The 13534-nt window shown below is 33.9% G+C and overlaps 1 long non-coding RNA gene across 1 annotated transcript; it reads right to left on the bottom strand.

Moving 5' to 3' along the window:
* Positions 1-7985: 7985 nt before the first annotated feature.
* LOC143070745 (uncharacterized) lies at positions 7986-11149 on the bottom strand. Its single transcript, XR_012976676.1, has 3 exons — positions 11022-11149; positions 10000-10059; positions 7986-8608 (listed from the first exon to the last, which is right to left on the bottom strand). It is a non-coding gene; the product is annotated as an uncharacterized LOC143070745 (long non-coding RNA).
* Positions 11150-13534: the final 2385 nt, after the last annotated feature.

Below are 13534 nucleotides of genomic sequence, written 5' to 3'. Positions count from 1 at the left end.
GTTGTACCAAATAAATTGAATTACAATTACACATAACTTCAGTATCCATTAAACCATAAAAATATATGTATATGCAACATGTACACGAGTAATCCAGGTAATATTTATTATAAAAAAGATCAATCTCACACAAAAAACGACATATTGAGACAGTAGATAACAGTTACCTGTTCCTGTTCCTTTGATTTTCTTGAACATGCTATGAAGCTCTTCAAAACTGGCGTTTTCTGTTTAACAAAAATCACATGAATGATCAAACAAGAAACTGAAGAAAAAACCGCGAATAAAATAGATAGCAGGGTATATAATGCATATTAAACTTTATCATTCTTATTATTAGTAGTTGTAAAATATGACATGGGATGGTTAAGTATTTTAAAAAAAACAAGGAAGCAATCAGAACCAAAAGTTACAAGTCTCTTAACTTTTATGGACGCCAAATGTTATGAGTTAGTTGATCGTTATATAAAATAACTGTTTAACATTATAAGACGGATATGTCCCAACTATCGTAACAACAGTTCCGTCCTCTTTCCTCGAATGTGACATACCGAATAAGACTTATCACCGTGTGTGTACTTAAATGAATCACAGGTCGGGTGCCATATGTGGAGCAGGATAAGTTAACCCTTCCGGAGCAATTGAGATCACTCCAGTTTTTGATGGGTTCGAGGTTTTTTTTCGCCATGACATCGTCAGTTTGTTTCGACTTTTGAGCTTAAATATCCCTTAACAATTTGTGTTTGCTTGCTGAGAACATAAAATTGAGAATGGAAACGGGGAATGTGTCAAAGAGACAACAACCCGACAAAAGATCAATGGGTCAACACAGCGTGAAAATTCTACGCCCGTAGACGGGCTTTAAAAAATATACTAGTTCAACGAAAATGAACATCACAATTAATACGAAACTTTTAAATGAAATAAAATCTAAAAAACACAAAAGACGAACAAAGGCCAGAGTCAGGCGTAAACAATGCGGACGGTAGGTTAAACACGTTTTGTGAGATCTCAGAACTCCTCTATACCTCCAGCAAACGTTCATTAAAAAAAACCCACATCAATACGCACAGAAAAAAAAGCAGGCTGATGTAAGATAACGTAACGGAAGAAACTTAGCAAAATGACAAAGATGATTGAACATATATATAAGGACTATCTAATATACATACCAAGTTTAAGCGTATCAATGTATACGATCCAGAATCCGCCTTATAACCATAGCAACCTATTACTAGAACAACTGAAATCAAACAAACAACAGTCATGGCGGTCACTGTTAAACAACAAAAACAACAAGCAGTACACTTCAAATGTGAGAATACTGATAAAAAACTAAACATAAAAGGCTTAATTACATCATTGCGTGTTATTAAAATTTGATAATAAAAGAAATACTATATTTTAAAATTTATAGATTGCTTTGCCCTTCCTGGAATTATATATATATATAAAAAAAACGTGTAGGCTAAGCCCAAATAAAATACAAAGACATATGTTATAACATTAACCAAATAAAATAATGTTGTACATATAAAAAAGAAGATGTGGTATGATTGCCAATTAATGAGACAACTATCCACAAAAGACAAAAATGACACAGACATTAACAATTATAGGTCACCGTACGGTCTTCAACAATGAGAAAAGCCCATACCGCATAGTCAGCTATAAAAGGCCCCGATAAGACCATGTAAAACAATTCAAACGACAAAACTAACGCCCTTATTTATGTAAATTTTTTTTAACGAAAAACAAATATGTAACACATAAACAAACGACAACCACTGAATTACAGGCTCCTGACTTGGGACAGGCACATACATAAATAATGTGGCGGGGTTAAACATTGTTCAGACTATTTTTTATAATGTTCACAGATTTAAAGTCTGGCTATTAAGATGTTTAATATTGTGTAGAAATTATGGGAAAATTGAAAAAAAAAGATTGCATTCTTTTCAATAGAATGGTTTTTGATACATTTTTTCACCCCCCCCCCCCCCCCCCGAAAAAAAAAATTGAATTAAAATTATTTACCATAGGAAATAAGGACTTTCATTTGCTATGTGTTTGCTAAGTGGAGGACTCCTGAATACCAAAGGTGCAAACATGTGTTTTGCCAATGCGTGTTCAATTGACTGATATGCGTATATATAGCATTCTGCAACTCAATGACAATTGCTAAGGTATAGAATGTCAGACACAATACGTTCAGTCAACAATCAAAATACTAGAATATGTCTATTGTAATTTTTACAACTAATCGTGATGGATGTATGATCCTATTCACTTGACACAGGATTAAATACATTGTTTTACTCTAAGTTACATGTTGTTTTTTTTTAAAGTAAAACAAATTGAAGTTTTGGAGAAAGACATATAAACGACCGTAATAACAATTAGTTATTTGGTATTGTTATCAATTTTTTATAAAACCTAAATTATCTTACCTCCTATACATTTCTAGGAATATGATTGGTTAAAAGCGACCTCGTGGAGACTGTGTATATTCAATATTAGGTTAGTAGGGAGGCGGGGCTTATTTCAATACACGGTTAGTAGTGAATTTGCGACTTTGGCACTGTTTGATTATTTAAAGTATTGAAAGTTCTGTTTAATATTTTTATATCAAGGTTGTTTATTATAGATATTTATCGTTTACACTAGTTTTTTTTTAGTGCAAATCAATTGAAAAAGGTTCTTAAAATTGAACATCTGAACACTTTAATACAGAAATAAGGAGATGTGTTGTAAAAGCAAATAAGACAACTTTAGTCTAAATTCAACAAATAAAGATAGTCGGTAAGATAAATTCGTTACATAGTGTGCTAGTGACCTAATTCGCTCGAACCCCATATAGAATTTACTGACCCTGTATATATCATATTAGGTTACTAACACACTATGTAACTAATATTACACACTCAAAAGTGTTACTGATGTTTGAAGCTTTTATTTGAATGGATGCAGCCTGCATAAGCGGATACGGTATGCGGGGAGAGGCAGTTTTGGTGGTAAATTAATTTACCTTTGACCAAATTAGACAATAATGACTAAAACAACATGTATTATTCTGCCACTAATCCCCCATGTAGGAATAGCCAGAATAGTAAAATACAAAATGTAGGAATAGCCAGAAGATACCGTTGAAACCCCATTTTTTTCATTTTTGTTTTATTTTGTGAACGTTTTAGGGTATTCCGTGGTTTGGACCCCCCTTTTGCAGAAAGGCGGGTTCCGCACCTGGTCTGATATCGTCAATGATAGTATTAAATGATGATCCGATCATTCAACTGATTTTTTTATAGTTTGGTCTTGTGCTGTGCTAGTTTTAGGGAGAAATTAGCGCACACAGACATTTTTAACCCTGCCAAATTCTTTACGTTCCTGTTTCAAGTCAAGAGCCCGTAATTCAGTGCTTGTCGTTGGTTCATGTCTGTCATATATGTTTTTCGTAAATTGTTTTATTATGAATTAGACCGTCAGTTAAATTCGAAAGGTATTGATTCTTATTTTTCATGTCGGGACCTTTTATAGCCGACTATAATTGCTTAAATCCATTTATTATTTTTAACTTTGACAATCATATCACATCTCCTTATTTTTATGTTGAAGATATAAATGTGGTTTGATAAAATGTTGTTCTTACTAAAAAAAAAACTGTTTCGTTCGTTTGTCGGATGCTATAGTTGGGAAAATTGAAAAGTTCCTGAATCGTGACATTGATAGAAAAAAAAATCATGTTGAAGGATTTTATGTTTTCTCTGTCTTTCAGATAACAAGTCCTCTCACATCCTTGATAACATTTAATTTTACTGGAGCTTTTTCTACCAGTTGCTATAGCTTGTAATAAACAGACATCTCACTTGAAATTATACCACATCTTCGTATTTAAACATCATGTTAATTGACATATACGTGTCTTTTCTTGGATCAGTGGTTAGGCAGCAGCAACCGTTTGATTTTCTGGGGGGAGGGGGGGGGGGACAATCTATTTTTTTCGCGACAAGTCGAAAAAAAAAATTTTCTTTCAATTTTAGCATTACATACAGTGGCAGCTTAGGATGAAACAAACAATTTTTTTTTTCTCAGGGTCAAAAACAAATTATTTTTTTCTCCAAAAACTAGAAACAAACTTTTTTTCCCAAAAAAATCCATAGTAAACTTGCAAGCGATTGTACAGTCAATAAAAATATCCGACATGGAGAAAATGAATATATTTTGATTTCTACTGGAACAATGGCTTTGAAACTTTCAGACAGGTAAGACTATTTATCAGAAAAGGTACATATGAAAGCATAGCAAACATTGATTTTTTTATGTTTATTTGACATTTTGGGTCGCTGTTGTGTGACAATTTTGATCGTTTTACACGGAGCTCCACCATTCTAAGGAAAACGTTTGGATGCATACATCGTTCTTATTATTTTATTGGTTCATATTTTACATCAAGAATGTTTTAGCTATCAAAACTTGAAGCAGAAACGTTATATAGGAACATACGAGTTCATCAAAGTTTTCCATCAAGCAACTTGTTATTTTGCAAATGTCGGAGCCCCGCTTTACAGTCTCTCGAATGACCAAATTATTAGAAAACCGTACAGTTCCGTTCCCACACTGTGGTATAATTAAGTTTTAAAATGACAACGGGTAGTAACCTCGTCATACCGAGAAGCGTTTAGTACAGTGATTTTGTCATAGTTTGGTTAAGATGAACATGGTTGTGCTAAGTTACTTCCCCGAACGATTGCATCAGTTCAATTCAAACGGTAAAAAGAGCAAATAAGATGTCTTAATCGGCATTGTTAGCTAAACGATCTACATTGGAATTTTTGTTTTCAAGAAACTGACATAGAATAAGCTAACTATCGAAATTGCTATGGTTTGGTTAATTTACGATATGGTTCGGTTAAGTGTCTAGAAATTTGTCATGGTTTTGATCAAGTTTGTCATGGTTTAGATCCAAATCAATATATTTTTTTTTCAGCTCAATATTGAAAGTTTGTTTAAAAACGCTTGTAATAAAACGAAGTTACACAATTTATCAACTGACTAAGAAGAAAAAAGCCTTTTAAACCAAATTTAGATGGTGTTATGGGCAATGCGTACATTAAACAATTTCTTGTCTTAATATGCAAATAGTTCAACTACGAGTGTCTCGTAAAAGAATAAGAATAAATGAGCACATATATATTAAGGTTTCGTTGTACACAGGACATTTCTGAAGTATGTATCTCGAAACTGCTACTATTGTCTCCTATGGGGAAATTAATTGTGTTTTTTTCGCAATCTGTACCATATAGCATATACATTCGTGTTGTTGTAGTCAGTTTAAACTTAAGCATCCATGATTTCTGATTCGCTACTAATATATTGGTACTGCATGACTGCAGACATATGTTGATTATGTATAAGTTTATACAAAAAGGCTTGAACTGCAAGCAGGAAAGAGAGTTGGACTGTCATTGGGTATAGGATGAAAAGGGTTTATTGAGCATGTAATTTTTTGGCAAAGGAACAATGCATTGAGACTGAATTCGTTAGTTGAAGCAAGGATTTCAAGATACAAATCCTTGGTTGAAGCACCAATGACATTTATCTTAAAACACAGAAAGGAAAACACGAACTCTGAAATATCGTACACGTGTTCCTAGAATCTTGCTACATAAATAGGTCAAGTTCAAAATAAAAAGAAAATAAGTCACAGCTTTTGTTGTAATATTGATTCTAAACTGACCATTATTGTCGATTTATAATTGTATGAAGCAGGTCTGTATGCGTTTTTTTTTTTAATTTAACGCCATTTTTGTCCAAGGTTATCCTTATCTTTCTGATATTGTTTTACATGTAACCCCTTTGTTTCACTAATTTTGTATTAACGTTGCGTCATAGATCAAATTTATTCGTTCAGTTTTTGTTCACTTGTTTTTGTTTATATGTCTTTTGATGGAGTTTATCCATTTTAATTGACATTTCAGGGGCGGATCCAGCCATTAAAAAAAAAGGGGGGTTCCCAACCCAGAGTAAAAGGGGGGGGGGGGGGGTTCCAGCTATATGCTCCCATTCAAATGCATTGATCGGCCAAAAAAAAGGGGGGTTCCAACCCCCGGAACCCCCCCCCCCCCCCCCTCTGGATCCGCGCCTGCATTTTATAGTGTGTCTTTCTATGTTGTTATGTTACAAGAAGCTGAAGGTTGGTGCCTATTAAAATGTTTAAACCCGCTGCATTTGTTTGCACCTGTCCTAAGATATGAACCTGATGTTCAGTGGTTGTCGTCTGTTGATGTGGTTCTCGTTTTATTTTTTATACAGACAAGTGATTTACACGTCTGATTTACACTTGTCATTTTACGGGCCCTCTATATAGCTTACTGTTCGGTGTCGACCAAGACTCCGTGCTGAAGTATGTACTTTGACCTATAACGGTTTACTTTTATGAATTTTGACTTGGATGGAGACTTATCTCATTACCACTCAGTCAGGATTTTACTTCATCAAAGTTATCTCCCCATTACGCCAGTTCATTTTCATAATCGTAGAAATGGAAGCCATTGTAGGGATGACGCGCTGCCAATTTTGCTCTTGAAAACCGATAAATTCATCCACATAGCGCCATAACGATCCTTATATATGTCAGTCGTATTTTAAAAGACAAATGTATCTACAAGCTAATGAGCATCAGTTAATGATCTTGTCTGCATTGATTCAACTTAAAACTGCATTTTTATCATCCAACTTAAGTACTTTAAGTTAAAAAAATAGCTATTCGAACACACCTACACTGTTTTGTGATTCATTAGATAGGTATTTTACTTGACCCATATCTTTCATCTTTTCGTACTGTGATTTGTTTATGTTATAAAGTAAACCTGTAGCTTTGATATATAAAAATGATAGAATCTGAAGCGTGATGATAAATCAAATACTCTTGCTTTGTACGTTTTAAAGACAAAATATACACCTCAAACACGCCCTAACATAAAAAGGTGCACTCGATTTTCTGTTTTCGATACAATTGTTACCCATTGGCTGGATTTTTTTCTTGTTTTTCTTCGTTTAGGCAATGAATATCATATGCATGACACCCCATATTATTTCACATTAGTTGTAGCTCAAATTAAACCAAAAGGAAATGATTTCGAAGGAGACAACTATCCAGACCAAACGACATACCGTATAGAGGGTTATTTTCGCGGGTGTAGAATTTCGCGATTTGAATAAGGTATACGAATTATTTTGGCGGTTATTATTTTGGCGGATTCAAAACTTTTATCAATACCTTTGCATGTAACGTTTAAAATTGGCGGAATATATTTTGACTATTTTGTTCTATCCGCGAAAATAAGCGCAAATTTGCACCCCGCGAAAATAACCTGCTATACGTTATACTCGTATATATAAGCAACTACAGGTCACCGTATATTAAGTCTTTCACATTCATTCGTTCATTGTGTGTTAATTTGTGTCACTACGTTTTTTGATTGAGTTAAACCTTCCAATTGGTATTTCATAGTGAGTCTTTCTATGTTTTGATGTTATACTATTGTTTCAGTAAAAGGTAGAAGGTTTGGTACCATTTAAACGTTTAATCCTGTTGCAATTGTTTGCACCTGTTCTAAATCAGGAATCTGATGTTCTGTGATTGTCGTCTGTATATGTGGTTCATAAGTGTTTCTCGTTTCTCGTTTTTATATAGATTAGACCGTTGGTTTTCCAGTTTGAATGATTTTACACTAGTAATTTTTGGGCCCTTTATAGCTTGCTGTTTGGTGTGAGTCAAGGATCCGTGTTGACTTATAATGGTTTACTTTTATAAATTGTTAATTGGATGGAGAGTTGTCTCATTGGCACTCAAACCACATCTTCCTATATCTATTTCGGCAATGAGAAAGAAAGAAAACATAACGTGTAATGTAGGAAACGAAAATTATTAGTTCATTGGAGTCCATAAGTATGAGTTTTGTTATGATATTAACATAAAATCAGTTTTATAATACAGAAAATTTATTGTTTTACTGGTAATAAGCCAATCGCAACGTCTTGATAAACTCTTGAAAATATATAGAAGTCTTTTGGTTCCGAAATGTTGCAATGGAAGCGCTTATTCCAAATGAGCATCTGTTCAATTGACAATTTAAATAGAAAGTAATGAAAATATTTTTTACTTTTATTCAACTATTATGTGTATACCATTCACCGAATTAGATATCCAGAAAATATGTTGAAGTTGCTTGCAGATTCACTGTACATGTATGTCTGTCCCTTAACTTGTTGTTTAATGTACACTTTGTCGCCTTTTTTAAGATCTAATATCATATTTAGAGTTCCCGTATTATAACCAGGATAACCAGCATAAATAGCCACTGTCCTTTTCTTATTTTTCCACAGGTACACTCGAAGTTTTTTTTATCGTTTTGTGTCATTACGGAGCATGAGAATTGATACACCCCTGGTTCTGGAGATGTGTATACTCCAGTGATTGGATCATAATCATTATTGACGTTCGTCCAAACTTTGTCAAACTTTACAATCTCACCATGTCCCAAAGTTTTTGACGCAGTTAAAGAAGCTGCAAAGGCTGAAAATACTTTGTCATGTTGACTCAAACCTGTACAGAAAAAAATTGAAAATCTTATAGCTTTTTTTTATAATAGTCATATTTGTGGCATGAAAGAATAAAAAAAAAAACATAATTAACATTAAAAGAACTAAAGCAAATTATTATTCGGAGAGGTAGTACACCGCTAATCTATTATGAAATTAGTTTATTAGAGTTGCACTTATAGATTATATTGAAACAAGAATGTGTCCATAGTACACAGATGCCCCACTTGCACTATCATTTTCTATGTTCAGTGGACCGTGAAATTGGAATAAAAAATCTAATTTGGCATTTAAATTAGACAGATCATATCATAGGGAACATGTGAACTAAGTTTCAAGTTGACTGGACTTAAACTTCAACAAAAACTACATTGACCAAAATCTTTAATGTGAAGCGGGACAGACGGACGGACGGACGCACATACCAGAAAACATAATGTCCTTCTACTATCGTAGATGGGGCATAAAAACACAGCCGCACACAGTTTAAGTGTAAATAATTACATTTAGATGTTTCATTAAACTACGTTATTCTGATTGGCTAATTGCAAATCACGTGTTATTCCTTAAGCAATTACATTACACAATAAAACTTTTTGATTATGATAGCACGAGGTCCAACATTAAAGTGCATAGGTGAATTAAATAATGTTTTCATGTTCCTAGCTAAAAAAATGTAATTATAAGTATTGAATGCTTCTTTTTGTAACTTCATAGGGTTGTAAAAGCGTTGACCGTGCTCCATACAAAATGTACTTCGGTCAACGCTTTTACACCCAAATAAAGTTACAAAAAGAAGCATTCAATTCTTAAATAAAGCATGTATATCGGCTTATCCCTATTTCAAAAAGATGTACCAAATAAATTAAATTGCAATTAGCACAACTTTAGTATCACTACACTACTGGTACACCATAAAAATGTATGTATGCAACCTTTACATGTGTAACCTGGATGGTGATATTTATTATCAAATAATTACATTAGATGTATGTTTCAATACAATACGTTATTCTGATTGGCTAACTGCACATCATGTGTTATTCCTTAAGCAGTTGTATGACTCAATAAAACTTCTCATTCATGATGACACGAGGTCCCACAATAAAGTGCACAGGTAAATAAAATAAAAACTTGATAAAAGGCGTGTTTTCATGATCCTATAGGTAAAAATGTAATTATAAGTATTGAATGCTTTTTTTTGTAACTTTATAGGGTTGTAAAAGCGTTGACCGTGCGCACATTTTAAGTATGAAGCGCTTCCGCGCTTCATACAAAATGTACTTCGGTCAACGCTTTTACATGCACCCCAATAAATTTACAAAAAAGAGCATTCAATTCTTAAATGATCAATCTCACAAAAAAATGAAATATTGAGACAGTAGATAGTATTACCTGTTCCTGTTCCTTCGATTTTCTTGAACATACTATGAAGATCTTCAAAACTTGCGTTTTCTGTTTAACAAAAATGACATGAAAGTTCAAACAAGAAATTAAAGGAAAACACACGAATAAATATTAGAATATCAGGGTATATAAAACAAACTATATATAATATCAAACTTTATCATTCTTATTAATTCTTTTTATGGTATCTAAAATTATCTATAAAACCGAGGAAACAAACAAAACTAAGAGGTCCAAGCGGTGAATTTAACTTTTATGGACGCGGCCACTATGAGTTGGTTGACCGTTATATAGAATATCTGTTTAAAATTTTATGACGGATATATATGTCTCAATTATCGTAACCACAATCTCGTCCTCATTCCTAAAATCTGACGTACCAATAATACTTATCACCGTGTATGTACCTGCACAGGGGCGGATCCACTGACTGCCTAAGAGGGGGGGGGGGGCCGCTCCATTCACGCTTCAGTGATTCCCTAAATAAGCAACCAATTTTTTTCCAAAAAAAGGGGGGGGACCCCCCCCCCCCCCTAAATCCACCTCTGCTGCATGAATCACAGATGGGTGCCATATGTGGAGCGGCAGGATTAGTTAATGAACCTGCAGCACTTGGGATCACTCCAATTTTCGGTATGTTTTTTTTCGACATGACATTGTCAGTTTGTTTCGACTTCTGAGCTTGAATATCCCTTTGGTATCTTTCGCCTCTCTTTATGATCCAATCTGATTAAAAAAACACAAAAGACTAACAAAGGCTAGAGGTTCCTGACTTGAGTAAGGCGTAACCAATGCGGGCGGTGGGGTTAAACATGTTTTGTGAGATCTCAACACTCCTCTTTACCCATCCGATGTTGAATTAAAAAAAAAACCAGCAATACGCATAGTAAAACTCGGTTTAAAAGAGGTCCTATTCCGATGTAAGATAAAGCAACAGAAAAGACTCAGCAAAATAACAAAGATGAACATATATTAACAAAGGACTAGCAACATTTAAGATATATACATACCAAGTTTAAGTGTATACGATCCTGATTCCGCCTTATGACCATAACAACCAATTACTAGTACAACTAAAATCAAACAAATAGTGTCCATTGTTTAGCAACAAAAACAACAACAAGCAGTACACTTCAAATGTGAGAATACTGGAGAAAAAAATTAAACATAAAAGGCTTAATTGCATCATTGCGTGTTATAAAATTTGATAATGAAATTTGATAATAAAAGAAATATTATATTTTTATAGATTTGTTTTACCCTTCCTGGAATTATAAAAACCTTGTGGGATAATTTCCCGTCATAAGCAAATAGCAATAGCATTTAGGAAAAGAAGTTCGTTATGAATATTCCAATCAAATATCTGCCACTGGAAATTTAAAAAAAAACATTTACCAAATTAATAAAGAATAACAAAAATACACCGAACTCCAAGTTAAGTTCAATAAACTGTTGACACAGAGATATGTCTCGCCTATCGGCATAACTGAAATTTCAGAAAAAAGACAATCTGATGGACAGCAACATCTATACTACTAAATGGAGCGACCGATTTGATTTAGACGCAACTCTTTGAAACCGGAAATATTTATGATATGACGTTTGGAAATGTAGTGTTTTTTACTTTCTAATTTGTCTTTGAAACAATATTTTTTTTCCACAGAGAACGCCAACTTTTGAGAAAATGTCCAATTTCGGAGACCGTGATCGATCCGTGTCTTATACGCTTCCGTGCATGCTCAGTTGACATACCGCCGAGAAATTTAAAAACTCAACCTTTGCCCAATTCTGAATTTTACCGCGATTTCGTGGGCATCTTCTATTTGCTTATTAATTCAGTCTCTGGACCACGATCTAGTGGACAGGGCATGAAAATGGTCGACAAACTGATATGTACAGTTAGTATTGTAATTTTTATAGAAAATATCGATGTTTATTGTAGTAGTTCTTATCAATAAAACTTAGGCCGAAAACTAAACTTAACTTGAAAAAAAAATTGTCAATTAATTTAAAGGTACTGGACCATGAAAAATGAGACATGGTCAAGTGATTTTGAATTAATCAACAATTTTTCAATGTTAAGTTATACCAGGAGGAGAGTTTCATTTTAACACCAATGATAGAACCATACTGTTCCATGCGGCAGTAGTTGCAACCTTATATAACTAAGAGATAACTGGGAGATATATACTATGCAGGTGCTGCTGGAATGTTGCTACATAGAAATGAAAAGTTCACAATTAGGAATCTGAAATTGTAAATGCTCTTTTGTTCCGACGTTGGAAAGTTCCGGGCGATAAGAACTAACTAGCCGAAAAGTTCCGGAGGGAACGTATGAACTAGTTACTTTGTTCTTCCTCTGGTTTAAAAGTTCCACCGGAACAAAGTGACTAGTTGAAAGGTTCCAAAGGAGTATATAAACTAGTTAGAAAGTTCCTTTTTGCCAAATTAGTCAAAACCGGAATTAACAAACTAGCACAAAAGTTCCAACGGAACTTATCAACCAGGCAGAAAGTTCCATTTGGAGAACTGATGCAAAGTAAAAGCGCAACATATTATATTTGAACCTTTCAAAGGGAAACCAACATACTAATTACAAAAGTCAAAAGGAACTTATTAACTAGCCACAAAGTTCCTCTTTGGCAAATAAGTCAAAACCGGAACTATATTATTAAACAAACTAGCCCAAAAGTTCCAACGGAACTTATCGACCAGTCACACACTTCCATTTGGAGAATTGATGCAAAGACCCACATGAGGAGGGGGTATTCTTCCCTCTCTTGAAGGTAATATGAATACTACATATTTGCATAATAATGCAACTTATTCCGTTTTATGTGAGCTATGAAATACAACTTAAATTTTGCTGGACTGAGGAGCTTGTTCTTCCCCCTCCTCAGTACATCAAAATTTAAATACTTTTTCATTATTTCTCCAAAAATAAAGTTCCATGCCCATTTTTCATATTTGTCCCCAAAGAAACCACTTTCAATGCGTTGGGTATTCTTGTAAATTAATGATTTGCTCTTATTTATACTGATACTCATTCTTCCCCCTCTTTCTACAAAAAGGACGAAATATATGGTATATTCGAAACGAGCTACATTGTTCCTGGACTTTCCAATTAGCCACTTTTTTCCGGAACTTTTCGACTGCAATCGGAATAAAACAACTAGTTGGAAAGTTCCATCGGAACGAAATAACTAGTTGATAAGTTCCGACGGAATAAAGTAACTGACGGAACATAGTGGCTGTTACAAAATCATCTCTTTTTGTCGTAATTGTTGGTTTTGAGTCAGACGCGTTCAACATAGCCACCAAAGTTTTAATTATTCAGTGAGATAACATCATCTTTTTAGCATAAAGAAAAGTTTAAGATACTGCTCACTTCTTTTCTCTGCCTAAGATGTTCATGTATGAAATCAGCCTCATATGAATAAAGGAAATGGACGACAAGAGGGACTTGTTCCCATGGGAATGTTGATTGTTTTGTTGAAAAATACGTCATACAAACGTAACAAAT

The sequence above is a fragment of the Mytilus galloprovincialis genome, chromosome 4, assembly GCF_965363235.1.
Source record: "Mytilus galloprovincialis chromosome 4, xbMytGall1.hap1.1, whole genome shotgun sequence".
Lineage (NCBI taxonomy): Eukaryota > Metazoa > Mollusca > Bivalvia > Mytilida > Mytilidae > Mytilus > Mytilus galloprovincialis.
This window is presented reverse-complemented; position numbering and strand designations above follow the sequence as displayed.